The following is a 14162-nucleotide window of genomic DNA, read 5'->3' on the forward strand; positions in this document are numbered from 1 at the left end:
GTTTTTGCAATCCTCATTTTAAATCACATTTTCTTTTGGTTTGACCATGAAGGTGATAGGGAATCAGGTAATAAATCTTCTTAATTACTTTTTTGTTAATTTTCTAGATGACATTTATTAAAATTCTAAACAGCCCTTTCATGACTACAAACATACTATTGATTAATAACCTCTCATTAGAGATGGAGTAAACTTGGCTAGAGTTCATCTGAAGTTTTGAAGATTCTGCCAAACAGTTCAGATAGCTTACTGATACTTAACTTCCAGACTGGAGCAGATACAGAAGTTAGAAACCTAAAATAGCCAGCTAGATGATTGTGATTGGGTTAGGTATGGGTGAAAGATTCATTTAATTGGAATTTTATCTGCATTATTCTACCAAACGTGCTATGATGTAAGATGTTACTTAAGAATATGCAGACAAAGTGAACTAGATTGGTGGAATCTATCAGTTACACCTAACAATTTAGGTTACAAATTGAAACCCTATCCCTATATGAATAGAAAATAGTGTAGGAAAGGGAACTCTCCAAATGCAAATTGCAGAAAAAATAGATAGCTCTGCAGAATAATTATCTCCAAAACTCATACCAAAGGATGCAGTGGATGATCCATTGAGTTTAGTCAACCCTGTACTTTTTTTTTTAATTTTGGGAAGCAGGGAGCCACACTATGTGGTTTGTGAGATCTTAGTTCCATGACCAGGAGTCAAACCTGTACCCCTTGTAGTGGAAGTGCAGAGTCCTAAACACCTGTACCCCCTGTGATTTTCCAAAATTAAAAACATAAAACTTCATGAGTATTAAACCTTAGAATTGACCTTGAAGCACTCATTTGTTCTAATTGTTGAATGTTCCCATGGTTCATCACTTACACATGAGTTTCCTTTGGGGAACTGTGGGCATTCCACCACCTGGAGAGCTTGGCAGTGGCCTCCTCATGCTTTCTTTTCCCCAGTGTACTGTTAGGTACTTATGTGCCTTTAATATTCGTAATGTTAGATTAGTACTAAAAACCCTGTGTGTCATATATAAAAAATATTCATTAGTGTACGTCACATGAACTTGGAAACATCTTTACAAATCTTTCAAATGCTTTCAATGAATTTTTATGCATATATTCAGTCAGTCAACAAATGTTTATTTACCTTCCAATTAGTTGGCAGTAACACCTCATTTACACTGAGGAAGATATAAATGTATAAGCCAAAAACTTAATGAAATTCTTTGCATAATTGAAGGATGAGATGTAAAAATAGTAATCATGGTTAAATAAGCACAGCCAATAATGCAGTGCTTCCTTTTAGAGCTATGTAACTTTGTGAGAGGAATTTTCCACTATGACAGTCATTAAAACCAAATATCTGAAGCAGCTGGCTTAAAACTGAATCACAGAATATTCAACCAAGATTTAAAAAAAATATTGCTCTCATTGAAATGCAATGGTGAGTGATAATTGTAGTGATAAAGTAAAAAAGAGTATTAAAAATTAAAATATACTATTTATCTTAAAATATTTGACTCTTACTATAATTTATAATATTGCCTAAATTTTATAGCATGTAAAATGTATTTATATGCTGTTATACACACATAAAGTAGAAAATAAAAGGCTTCCCTGGTGGCTCAGAGGTTAAAACCTCTGCCTGCAATTCAGGAGACCTGGGTTCGATCCCTGGGTCAGGAAGATTCCCTGGAGAAGGAAATGGCAACCCACTCCAGTATCCTTGCCTGGAGAATCCCATGGACGGAGGAGCCTGGTGGGCTACAGTCCACAGGGTCGCAAAGAGTCGGACATGACTGAGCCACTTCACTTCTTATGTATTTGGAGTGCATGATAATTTTTTACCGATTTTATGAGACTGTAAGCTCTAAGAAGAAAGAAAATTTCTTCTGTTTTGTTCATTGACATATCTCAAGAGTCAAGACCGAGAGTTAGCGAATTATAATCCACAGGCCCAAACCAGCCTGCCTACTGTTTTTGTGAATAATATTTTATAGGAATACAGCTACACTTACTCTTTTCACGTATTGTCTGTGGTTGCCTTCACATTATAATAGGGGAGTTGAATAGGTGTGAAAGGGACCATGGGACCTGAAAAGCTGGTCACTTACTAAGTGGCCCATTATAGAAAAAAATTTGCTGACCTCTAGTCTAAAAGAGGTGGGTGATCAATAAACATCTATCCAGTGAGTAAATAAATTTTGTGAATGATCACAAAAGATTGGAGACTAGAGTTGAAGAGCTTAGATCTGGTGGCTTCTACAATTTAGGACCAGCTTCTGAGATGTTTATGCCTATTGGTTGTATTTGAATTGGGTGTAAATATGAAGAGACAGGGTTTAAATCTAATGCTTCTGCCCTTTTGCTAGTTACTTTATCAAAGAATAAGGGTTCCCTGGTGGCTCAGCTGGTGAAGAATCCACCTGCAATGCGGAGACCTGGGTTTGATCCCTGGTTTGGGTAGATCCTCTGGAGAAGCAGACGGCTACCCACTGCAGTATTCTGGCTTGGAGAATTCCATGGACTATATAGTCCATGAGGTCACAAAGAGTTGGACACAATTGAGAGACTTTCACTTCACTTTACTTAGCAAAGAATAATTCTGAATTTCCTGTATTTCTAAGGAGATAACAAAGATCTCATGTTCTGCTTCTCTTAAATAGAACTTTTCCTTAAAGAAGTAGAGAAAGATGAGAAAGTTAATTCTTCAAGTTTCTCTAGAGGCAAAGGTGATGGTCAAACCATTTAAAAATCGGGCACTGACCAATTTAAATAGAAATTGATAGTAAATGACCTTGTATCTTTACCATCCATACTATTGGATTCAGTTCAGTTCAGTCACTCAGTCGTGTCCGACTCTTTGTTTTAAATTGGCTAAAAAGTTCGTTCGGTCTTTTTCATGTAAGAGATAACTAAAATCTTATAGAAAATGGCTCTATAGGCCTGGTTTGAATTTCTCTCATGTTGTACGTGTGTGTGTGTTACTTGCCTAGTCGTATCCGACTCTTTACGAACCCATGGACTGTAGCCTGCCAGGCTCCTCTGTCCAAGGAATTCTCCATACAAGAATACTGGAGTGGGTTGCCATTTCCTTCTCCAAGGGATCTTCCTGAACTAGGGATCGAACCCAGGTCTCCTTGCATTGTGGGCAGATTCTTTACTGTCTGAGCCACCAGTGAAGCCCCCTCTCATGGTGGAGAACTCATTAATTCACAAGAAAACCCATTCTATCAGTGGCAGCTCTGGTTCTTAAGATTTTGCTTCCTTGGATTGAGCCAAAATTACAATTATAATACTCTGCTTTGTTTAAAATTCCAAACTAGTGGCATATGATAGATACTGTTTTTTTTTTCCCTTGAGATAGTTGTAGCTATTTCTGTTCTCATTTTTTTCTGAAAGAGACTTTTAAAAAGAAATAGCATTGTTACTATCATTATATTTCAAATTGTAGTATAAAATACTAATTCGATATATCAGATTGTAGGATGTTCAGTCAATAGTCAGAAATTGGAACCACTGTGATAAAAACAAAATATGGAATCCTTCCCCTTTCATCTTTCAATAGAATTAAAGTTTTCTCATGTACTTTAGGTATCTCATGTACTTGATATTTTATAGAATATTTGATATTAGAGTGTGAGATGGGGATATATGTGAGTAGAATTTATATTTGAAGACTTATGTTATTACTTGCCCCATTTTTTAATGTCCTGGAAAGGAAGATGAAAATCATTAACATACTTAACCTCTGCTGAACTTGAACAGAGAAAAGCCCAGAGATTGTACAGCATGTATTAGGATAATTTGACAAAATACCTTTTGGTTGTAGAGCAAAGAGCCCGGAGACCTACCCCCAGGGGAATAGTTGAATCAGTTACCCTCTTTGTAAGTTAGCTTTGGGAAATACCAAGTGGGGGCTATTTTACTTCCTTACATATATATTACCTGTATTTTTTGACTTATTTTTAACTTTTATTTTCTGAAAATTGTTCAACAAGCATAAATTATTTAATTTACACAATCAGAAAAAAATGCAGTTTTCATTTATGACAATAAGGACTTAGAGAACCTCCACAATCTTACCAACTCTGAAAGAAAATGGAAAAACTACCTGAAGACGAACAGATATAAAAGGATGCATCAACGTTAAAAATAAAAATAACCCTTTCTATTACTCAGCTCTTATAAAAGCATAGCCATGAATGAATAGATTGGAAAATATTGAGTTATTGTTGTCTCAAATCTACTTGTTAGGATGAAGGTTTATGGATGAAGTGATGATGGAGGAAATCTATTTAGACTAGAAACTGTTTTTCATTAAAAGCGCAGAGAAAACATGTTTTAATACACTTGGAAGAGCATCAGCTGTAGCCAGTACCTTTGAGTTTCACATGTTTCATTTTGACATGCTAATGTTTCCCATTTTAAATACTAAATCAGATTTCTTTAGATGCCAAAATGACCAATGAACTTCTGAACTTGTTGAACCTTCCTTGCCCATAGGTATACTAAGCTTAAACCTAACCAGACAGATGTTGCAACCCTATTTAAAGATGTTTCTGGGAATGCTGGCTACTATTTTAGTTTCTTTATTAAGTCTCCACATTATTGGAAGTGATTACTTAATCAGGCTTTTCCTTATAGATTTAAAAATAAAATTTACAAATTTAATCTTTCTGCATGCTTGCGTAGAGTATGCATGTCAATAGCACCTTTATGTTGTAGGGACAGGAGAAAGTGACCTGAGACTGAAGGTCAGCAGAATCTTGACATAATAATAGGTGTGGAAGAACTGACTTCTAGAAAGTGCTAGAGTACCACTGCTAGATCCAAGGGAGCATATGAATGCTTGTTAGACCAGAATTTGCAGTGTTGTTTGAGGGTTATTGTTAAAGGGTTATTGTTATTGTTAAAGGAATTGGAGCATGCATTAATTTGGGAAACTCTTGGCTTCATGAGGGCATATAAGTTGCTTATTGTTTTTCACAGAAGTGTGCATCACATGGCACTGAATCCAAGGGAGGAAAAAGGGTGACTTTAAATAAGACTCTGGAGTTTTCAGGTGGTGCTAGTGGTAAAGAACCCGCCTACTGATGCAGGAGACATCAGAGGCGTGAGTTCGATCCCTGGGTTGGGAAGATCCCCTGGAGGAGGGCATGACAACTGACTCTTGCCTGGAGAATCCCATGATAGAGGAGCCTGGCGGGACACAGTCCATAGGATCACACAGAGTCAAACACAACTGAAGTGACTTAGCATGCAGTATGCAAATAGACTCTAGACAGGGTATGAAATAGTATTGAATTACATGATGAGACAGCCTCTTTACTATTTTCCTTCAATCCATCTAATTGCCTCAAGGAAGCAGTCTCTGTTTGAAGCTAGTGGATCTTTACAGCTTGTCTTGTACTTGCTAGCTTCCATATTTAGCAAAGAGAAAGGAGGCTTCAAACTAGGAGCCTTCAGCAGACCAAAGAATAAAGCTAGCATTTAATCTGATTGTTTTGTTTCACTGTAACTATTTTTAATGCTAGTTTCTATACATCACAAATGCTGCTGATTTCCCTTTGTTTAATTTTACTTTTTAATGAAGTACAATATACATACCTATAAATGATAAATCCTCGCATTTCTGAAAGGGAATGCATTTTTGTAACCAGAAACCAGATCTAAAAATATTGCCTAGATTCCAGACATCCCCCCTAGTCACTACTTCCTTCTGCCTCAAGGTTAGCACCATCCTAGCTTCTAACAATATGCTTCATCTTGCCCATTTTTGAAATTTATATGAAATATAATCATACAGCATGTGCCCTTTTGTAGCTGGCTTATTTTGTTCAATACGATGTTGATAGAATTCATTCTATTGCGTGTCTGGCTTATGAATGCTCCAGGTAGTCACTTAGTGGCTTCATTCACTCTGTTCTGAAGTGCCCAGTCCCTCCTCCAGCTCCATACAGGGTCAAACCAGATTGAACCCGTCAACTGACAGAAACCAGAGCATTAATATTCTTTCAGGAAACCTTTACACAGGGAATTGAGGGTTGAGGAGAAGGAAATTGAAGAGGAGGGACTCCAGGATACCTTGGTTAAGGTAGGCTCTCTGTGGCCTGATGGGTGAGTCTGTTGGAAAAATTGAGAACATATATTGTGCTAGTATCTCCAGTTGTATGTATGACTTCAGAGGACAGTTTTATTTCTGATAGACTAGCACTTAGTCCTTCCCTTGTTTCCAAATATCATGGACTTGAATAAAGGGACTCGCTTTTGAACTGTGGTGTTGGAGAAGACTCTTGAGAGTCCCTTGGACTGCAAGGAGATCAATCCAGTCCATCCTAAAGGAAATTAGTCCTGAATGTTCATTGGAAGGACTGATGCTGAAGCTGAAACTCCAATACTTTGGCCACCTGGTGGGAAGAACTGACTCATTTGAAAAGACCCTGATGCTGGGAAAGATTGAAGGCAGGAGGAGAAGGAGATGACAGAGGATGAGGTGGTTGGATGGCATCATTGACTCAATGGAGATGAGTTTGAGCAACTCTGGGAGTTGGTGATGGACGGGGAAGCCTGGTGTGCTGCAGTCCATGGGGTCATAAAGAGTCGGATACAACTGAGTGACTGAACTGAACTGCATAGAGTGAAATACATCTATTTCACATTTGCTGATGAGGGAGAAAGGGGAGAAAGGAAGTAGTAGGGAGGGAAGGAGAATGGGAGGGAGGAAAGGGATTCTTGTTGCCATGAATTACCTCTTGGGGCCTCAGCCAAGAGCTGCTTCTAGCAGTTAGACATTACAGTGATCTCTCGGGGTTTCCAGAGATTTCACTCAGTGCTGCCTTATGAGTTCCAGGTAATATCTACGCCTTTATCTTTAACTCTCCTAGAGTTCGGCACACTATTAGTCTTGAAAGAAGATGATGATACTTTCTCAGAGATCAGTTCCTGTGATACTGCTTCCTCCTTGTAGTTCTGCCTCATTGCTCTTCTCTTTGCATGTTCTCCCTTGACTGACAAAAACCCAACCATATTTCTAAATGAATTTCACCTCAAATTGCTCTGAACTGCATTGTCACTAAATAAAAAGAAGTAAAGCCGGTGTCTTCAACTATTTCCTTTTTCCTTCTCCAATCCTTTCCCCATCGTTCACCAAGAAAAAAATGTCTGATACTTGTTACTTGTATTATGACTGAAATGAATTATCCTAAAAGGTCAGCTCTTCCAGTCTCCTGTTCATTTTGAACTCTTAGTTCTCACTATGTTTATATTTTAGCCTGTCTCCTATGAAGGGAGTTTGGGGAGGTGAAAGGACCTTAACTTTACCTAGTCAACATTCAAAATATATTGAACACCTACTGTGTTCCAGGACCTGTGATATATGATGGAAAATATATTATTTCTGAGATCTATATTACAATTAAGACTTTCAGAGTAAACATGAATAGGGAGAAAGGTCAAGAGTTTTAATATCTGCTTCTCTCCTTTGCCTACTGCTTCAACCAGTTACAAGCTTGGGAGATGTCTCCTGCTCAGCTGTTAGTGGCTGGTTGCCAGTGCCAAGAGCGCTTAGGGGTACAGAAATTACAGACTTTTCACAGCAGGGATTCCATTGTTGTTGGAACTAATGTAGTAGGGAGATTCTGACACAGTAGTTAATTGAGTTATAAAACCAAAAGATCCCTCTAAGTTTAGGATGTAGTGATACAATCAATGAATGCCAGTTGTTCAAGGGGACAAGCAGGGAGGGAACTTATGTTGGGTGGACCAAAACATTTGTTTGGATTTTTCCATAAAATGCTATGGAAGAACCTGAATGATCATTTTTGCCAAACCAATATGTTCTTTGTTGTATAGTGCTTTACTGCTCATATGTAACTCTTACCAATGCTTGATTCTCATAGGTCACCTCAGAGAAGAAAACAAAATGATTGTCCCTTTTTAGAACTGAGGAAAGGCAGGCCTGCCAAGTGCTCATTAACCGTAAGTCATCAGATAATAACCACCATTACTAAACCTCTAACTCCCAGATGTTATTTCCTATTACTCTGCTACCATGGTCCAGAAAAGAAATCTAGAAGCGCCAAGTCTGAGAACAGTCCTATATGTTAATATTCTAGAGGAAGTCAGAAAAAACAGTAATAGCATAAAAAGCTTCTATGTCTTTTGGGTATAAAATAAGCCCTCTTCTGTGGTAACTTCCTTGAACTTCAAAGGTCTTAGGGAACAGTTGATGAATTGCATGCATCTGAGAGACTTTAGTACTTTTGATTCCATCTTACAAAATACTCTGAACAACATCCAAGACCCAATAGAGAGCATGTTCCTAGGTTGACAAAGGATTCATTTAGTATGCCTCATACCTTCTATGAGATTCAGAGCTTAATAAATGATTCTTGAAATTAACTGTATATGTTGAAGAACTGTTTTCATCACTGCTGTAAAAGAGAGAAGTGGACCAGACTTCACATAGTGAAATCTCTTCTCTCAAACTCTATCTCTAACTAGATTTAGTTGAAATCCATTAACATTTTCAAAAGATAGATTAACATTTTCAAAAGATAGATCTTATTGATCATTTTGTTTCAAAATGGAAAAGTAAGCTAGAAACCAGTTTTAAGGTATATTTTATTAAGCAAACATATTTAAAAAGAATGTCAGCTGAGTCTTAAATTAATCATGGATGAGGCAGATAAATGGCAAAGGTTGAGTGATGGAGTTAAAACATATCTTATTTCAGTAAATAAATTTTATCAAAAGAAATCCAGTTAAGTCAGATATAGCCACCAAAATAGCTGCAACAGCATATTTTACAAAGAAAGTCACAATGACAGATTGAAGAGTTTGATAGAGTTGGTGTTTTGTGCCTTTGAAATGGATGTTCTTATAGTTAACCTCTTGTAAGTAACAATAGTTCTGTGTTCATAATGCTACAGAGAACTTTAGGAAAGTAGAGATTTATTCTTTTCATGTGCTAATTACTTTAGTAGGTCTTTATTTGAATGTGCTGCAGTGGATTTTATCTATGGATAATTTTTTTTAAGGCATAACAATTTTGAAATTGCCTTTTAATTTTATTGGTAATGAGGGTTAAGAGCTTCCCCTGTGGCTCAGTGGTAAATTATCTGCTTGCAATGCAGGAACCACAGGAAATGTGGGTTTGATCTCTGGAGGAGGACTTGGCAACCCACTCCAGTATTTTTGCCTGGAGAATCCCATGGAAAGAGGAGCCTGGTGGGCTATAGTTCATAGGGTCACAAAGAGTCAGACATGACTGAACCAACTTAGCACAGTGAAGGTTAAGATCATATTTTGGATCTGGTTCTGAATTTTATCATGACATTACTTTTTAGCAATCTACTTTTCTTAAGATAAATATACCGAGTGCAAATTTCTAAAGAGAATCTGATTTGTTTCCATATCCATACCCTTTTGTTAGCAACATTCATCCCAAACTCTACATTGGACAGAAATCTAGGTGAATCATTCTTCACTTTTTGTTTTTTTTTAATCTGTAATTTGTTGAAAATGTGCCTAGTTTTTACTGCTCTGCTGAGAATACTGATGAAAAGCAAAACATTAAAGCCTGTAATTAGCTATTTATATTTTTCTCCTCTTTTGCAGTAATGTCCTTTAAGTTTTCTCCTGGTTTGAAACTGGCAAAAGTACCCAGAATAATAGATAAGACTTGGAATGTGGAGATAAGACCAGTGAAAATAATTGAGGCACAATCATTCAGGGCTATTTTTCTCTTCATGTTTAGTATCCAATACATAGCAAGAACTATAAGGGACATGCTACCTTTTTGTCTTGTCTTAGAGATATAGGGACCTCTATATTTAAGAAACCCAAGAGTTACTGGGCTGAATGGGTAGATGGTAGAGTGAAGTGGACATGGCATGGGCTTGAATAGGCAGTTTGAATTCACACACATTCACTATCCATTTACTAGTCAATTTACCTTGAGTACTGTCTTAGTTTGGAATTCTTCCTAATGCAGACCCTGAGACAAGAGTCTGAGTGTGTTCCAGTTATGTCCTGAGTAACAAGCCACTCTAAAACTTAGTGTTTTAAGACCAAGAGAGCATTTGTTTTGCTCCCAAATCTATAATTTTGGCATGATCCAACAGGAACATCTCCTCCCTGCTTGTCTTAGCTTCTAACTGGGGCTAGACTCATTTGAAGATTCCCCCATGTGTCTGGTATCAGTGCTGACTGGGAACTGCTGGGCTGTTGTCGGGAGCACCTCCTCCTGGTCTTCCCATGTCACCGTTTGGCTTCCTCAGTGTGGTGGCTGTGTTTTAAGAGTGAGCCTCTGGAAAAATCCAGGTGGAAGCTGTCCTGCCTATATCAGCTAGCCTCAGCAGTCATATTATGTGTCTTCTGCCGTAATTACAGACCCACCTGGATTCAAAGGGAAGGGACATAATAGCTCACCTCTTGGTGGAAAACTGTCAATGTCATATTGTAAGAGAAGTATGTGGGCTAGGATATATGGATGCAGTCACCTTTAGAAAATACTACAAGGTGCTTGTGGGCTTCCCAGGTGGCACTAGTGGTAAAGAATCTGCCTGCCAATGCAGGAGACCTAAGAGACCCATGTTCCATCTCTGGGTCAGGAAGATCCCCTGGAGGAGGGCATGGCAACCCACTCCAGCATTCTTGCCTGTAGAATCCCATGGATAGAGGTACCTGGTGGTCTATGGTCCAGAGGATCACAAAGAGTCGGACATGACTCTGCGACTCAGCACCCATGCACAAGGTGCGTGTAAGTTTACTTGAGAGATGGTCCCAGAAATCCTGCCGAGTTTGGGAAGTGAGATGGGAAGTGAGAAAAGCCACTAATGAATATGTCTGTGAGCAGGTTATCACTGACTGGGCGCCGTCCTACCAGGAACCTTTTAAAATCTGTGTGGAACACAAATAGGGATTGCCTCCCTGAAGGGTAGACAGATGAAATATTCATGGACCAATTCCTGTCCCTCATTGCTTCAGGGCTGCTCTTGGGCTGTGAGCTCCTCAGCTCTTCACATCCACCTTGCAGAGTGTGGAGGATACTTGGGTAGCCAGAAGAATTCCTTAGACTGAGCTACCCAGCTGCTTGATGTAGGAAGCTGTTGCCACATTTGGGGACCATCCACAAAGCTGTAGGTGACTTCTGTGGTGGGCCTGAGGGTGATGGATGAGATGTCAACAGCTTCAGCTGCTGAAACTCTTCCTAGTTCCCCACAGAATAGTATCTCATTACAGGCTTTATTTTGTGATGTGGATCATAAAGTTGATACATAATCAATTTTGGCCTTTCCTACTGGTATTTTTCCATATTTAACTTGAGTGTTAACAAGAATATGATATGATAACACGAGAGTTATCAGAGGGCTTAGTTCTGGATTGCAGTGGGGATTCTCTATAGTTATAAAATTCTACAAACTTGTTAAAAATTGCTTTTCCCTTTCATGTGAATAAGAAGAATCTTTTGCCATTGTAAGTAATAAATCTCTAGCTAGAACTTGGCTCGTGTTGGGCATATTAAAAAGACTGTGAACACAAGATAGGGCTATACTCTTGGTTATTACTTGGGAATATCTGAGTAATTGTAAAGTAAAATGTAAGTCATTTACCCTCTTGGAACTTCTGTTTCCTCATCTGGCAAATGGATAAGATGATCCTACTTCACAGAGCTTTTATGAGCACTGTATCAGATGACAATGACACTTGCCCAGCTTTGGCAACAAGAAAATACGCAATAAATGTCAGATGGAGAAAGGACAGAGTAATTTATCCAGTAAGTAGCACTTTAAAAATGTTTATGCTTTATTGTGCTGAGGTTCAATGTAACAGTCAATATGCCTGATTTTCATATTTCAGTGGGCTAGATTTACCTTTAATGTATATGACATTTGGAGCTGAAGGTTTTAAGTAAAGAGATTTGGCTATTAATAACAGTTTTGACTGCTTAGTGATGAGCTATTTCAAATCCTGAAAGATGATGCTGTGAAAGTGCTGCACTCAATATACCAGCAAATTTGGAAAACTCAGCAGTGGCCACAGGACTGGAAAAGGTCAGTTTTCACTCCAATCCCAAAGAAAGGTGATGCCAAAGAATGCTCAAACTACTGCACAATTGCACTCATCTCACATGCTAGTAAAGTAATGCTCAAAATTCTCCAACCCAGGCTTCAGCAATACATGAACCGTGAATTTCCAGATGTTCAAGCTGGATTTAGAAAAGGCAGAGGAACCAGAGATCAAATTGCCAACATCTGCTGGATCATGGAAAAAGCAAGAGAGTTCCAGAAAAACATCTATTTCTGCTTTATTGACTATGCCAAAGCCTTTAACTGTGTGGATCACAATAAACTGTGGAAAATTCTGAAAGAGATGAGAATACCAGACCACCTGACCTGCCTCTTGAGAAATCTGTATGCGGGTCAGGAAGCAACAATTAGAACTGGACATAGAACAACAGACTGGTTCCAAATACAGAAAGGAGTACGTCAAGGCTATATATTGTCACCCTACTTATTTAACTTATATGCAGAGTATATCATGAGAAACACTGGGCTGAAAGAAGCACAAACTGGAATCAAGATTCCCGGGAGAAATATCAATAACCTCAGATATGCAGATGACACCACCCTTATGGCAGAAAGTGAAGAGGAACTAAAAGGCCTCTTGATGAAAGTGAAAATGGAGAGTGAAAAAGTTGGCTTAAAGCTCAACATTCAGGAAACTAAGATCATGGTATCTGGTCCCATCACTTCATGGGAAATAGGAAACAGTGGAAACAGTGTCAGACTTTATTTTGGGGGGCTCAAAAATCACTGCAGATGGTGATTGCAGCCATGAAATTAAAAGACGCTTACTCCTTGGAAGAAAAGTTATGACCAACCTAGATAGCATATTCAAAAGCAGAGACGTTACTTCGCCAACAAAGGTCCGTCTAGTCAAGGCTATGGTTTTTCCAGTGGTCATGTATGGATGTGAGAGTTGGACTGTGAAGAAGGCTGAGCGCTGAAGAATTGATGCTTTTGAACTGTGGTGTTGGAGAAGACTCTTGAGAGTCCCTTGGACTGCAAGGAGATCCAACCAGTCCATTCTGAAGGAGATCAGCCCTGGGATTTCTTTGGAAGGAATGATGCTAAAGCTGAAACTCCAGTACTTTGGCCACCTCATGCAAAGAGTTGACTCACTGGAAAAGACTCTGATGCTGGGAGGGATTGGGGGCAGGAGGAGAAGGGGACGACTGAGGATGAGATGGCTGGATGGCATCACTGACTCAATGGAAGTGAGTCTGAGTGAACTCTGGGAGTTGGTGATGGACAGGGAGGCCTGGCGTGTTGCAATTCATGGGGTCACAAAGAGTCGGACACGACTGAGTGACTGAACTGAACTGAACTGATGTGTTAACACTAGAAACAGGCTTGAAAGAATGATCCTGCCATTTTAGCTGCCTGTGTGATTATGTGTGTGTCGGGGGGAGGGTATGTGCCTGCATGTGTGTATGCATGGCATATATGCTGTTGTGTATTGAAAAGAGAAGAAAGAATGAGATAAAACCAGGCAGAGGAAAGAAGAAAATCTTACAGGTTGGATAGGGGTGAGGTTTGTGCTGCTCAATTGCAGATACAAATCCTCCATCTGCAAATGAAGAAGGTCATTGGGTTTAGGTGTGAAAGGGGCAAATAGGTTCATTAGCATGGAGTCATATACCAACAGCTCCTACCTGGAGAGAGATGGGATACATCTTCATTCTGAGAAACTTAGCACAGTGTAAATGTGGTTAATATTAAATAGCTTCACCAATTTAAATGCACTTTGGTGCAATTTAAACAACCCACACAGTTTTCCTTTGAAAACACAAACATGTGACCCTCTCAAAATTCTCACCCACACTCATTGCTTGTGCTTCAGACTCTTACAGACTCATTTTGCAACCTCTGAAGTCATCTTCCTGAACTCTTAGCCCTTTGAATGTCCTTAACTTCTATGACAAGAAAGTACTGGTTTTTCAATACAACTTTTCACTTTCATTTCTGGTACCTTAAAAAAAAATTAACAAGATGGTTTAAAAAGGCAAGTTCTCCGCTTTATTTTCTCACTTTTCCTTGGAGCATATTATTTCATGCTCTTCTAGGGGTTCCCTTTCCGTGACCAAGGCACAT

This window comes from Oryx dammah, unplaced genomic scaffold, assembly GCF_014754425.2.
Source record: "Oryx dammah isolate SB20612 unplaced genomic scaffold, SCBI_Odam_1.1 HiC_scaffold_23, whole genome shotgun sequence".
NCBI classification, from domain to species: domain Eukaryota; kingdom Metazoa; phylum Chordata; class Mammalia; order Artiodactyla; family Bovidae; genus Oryx; species Oryx dammah.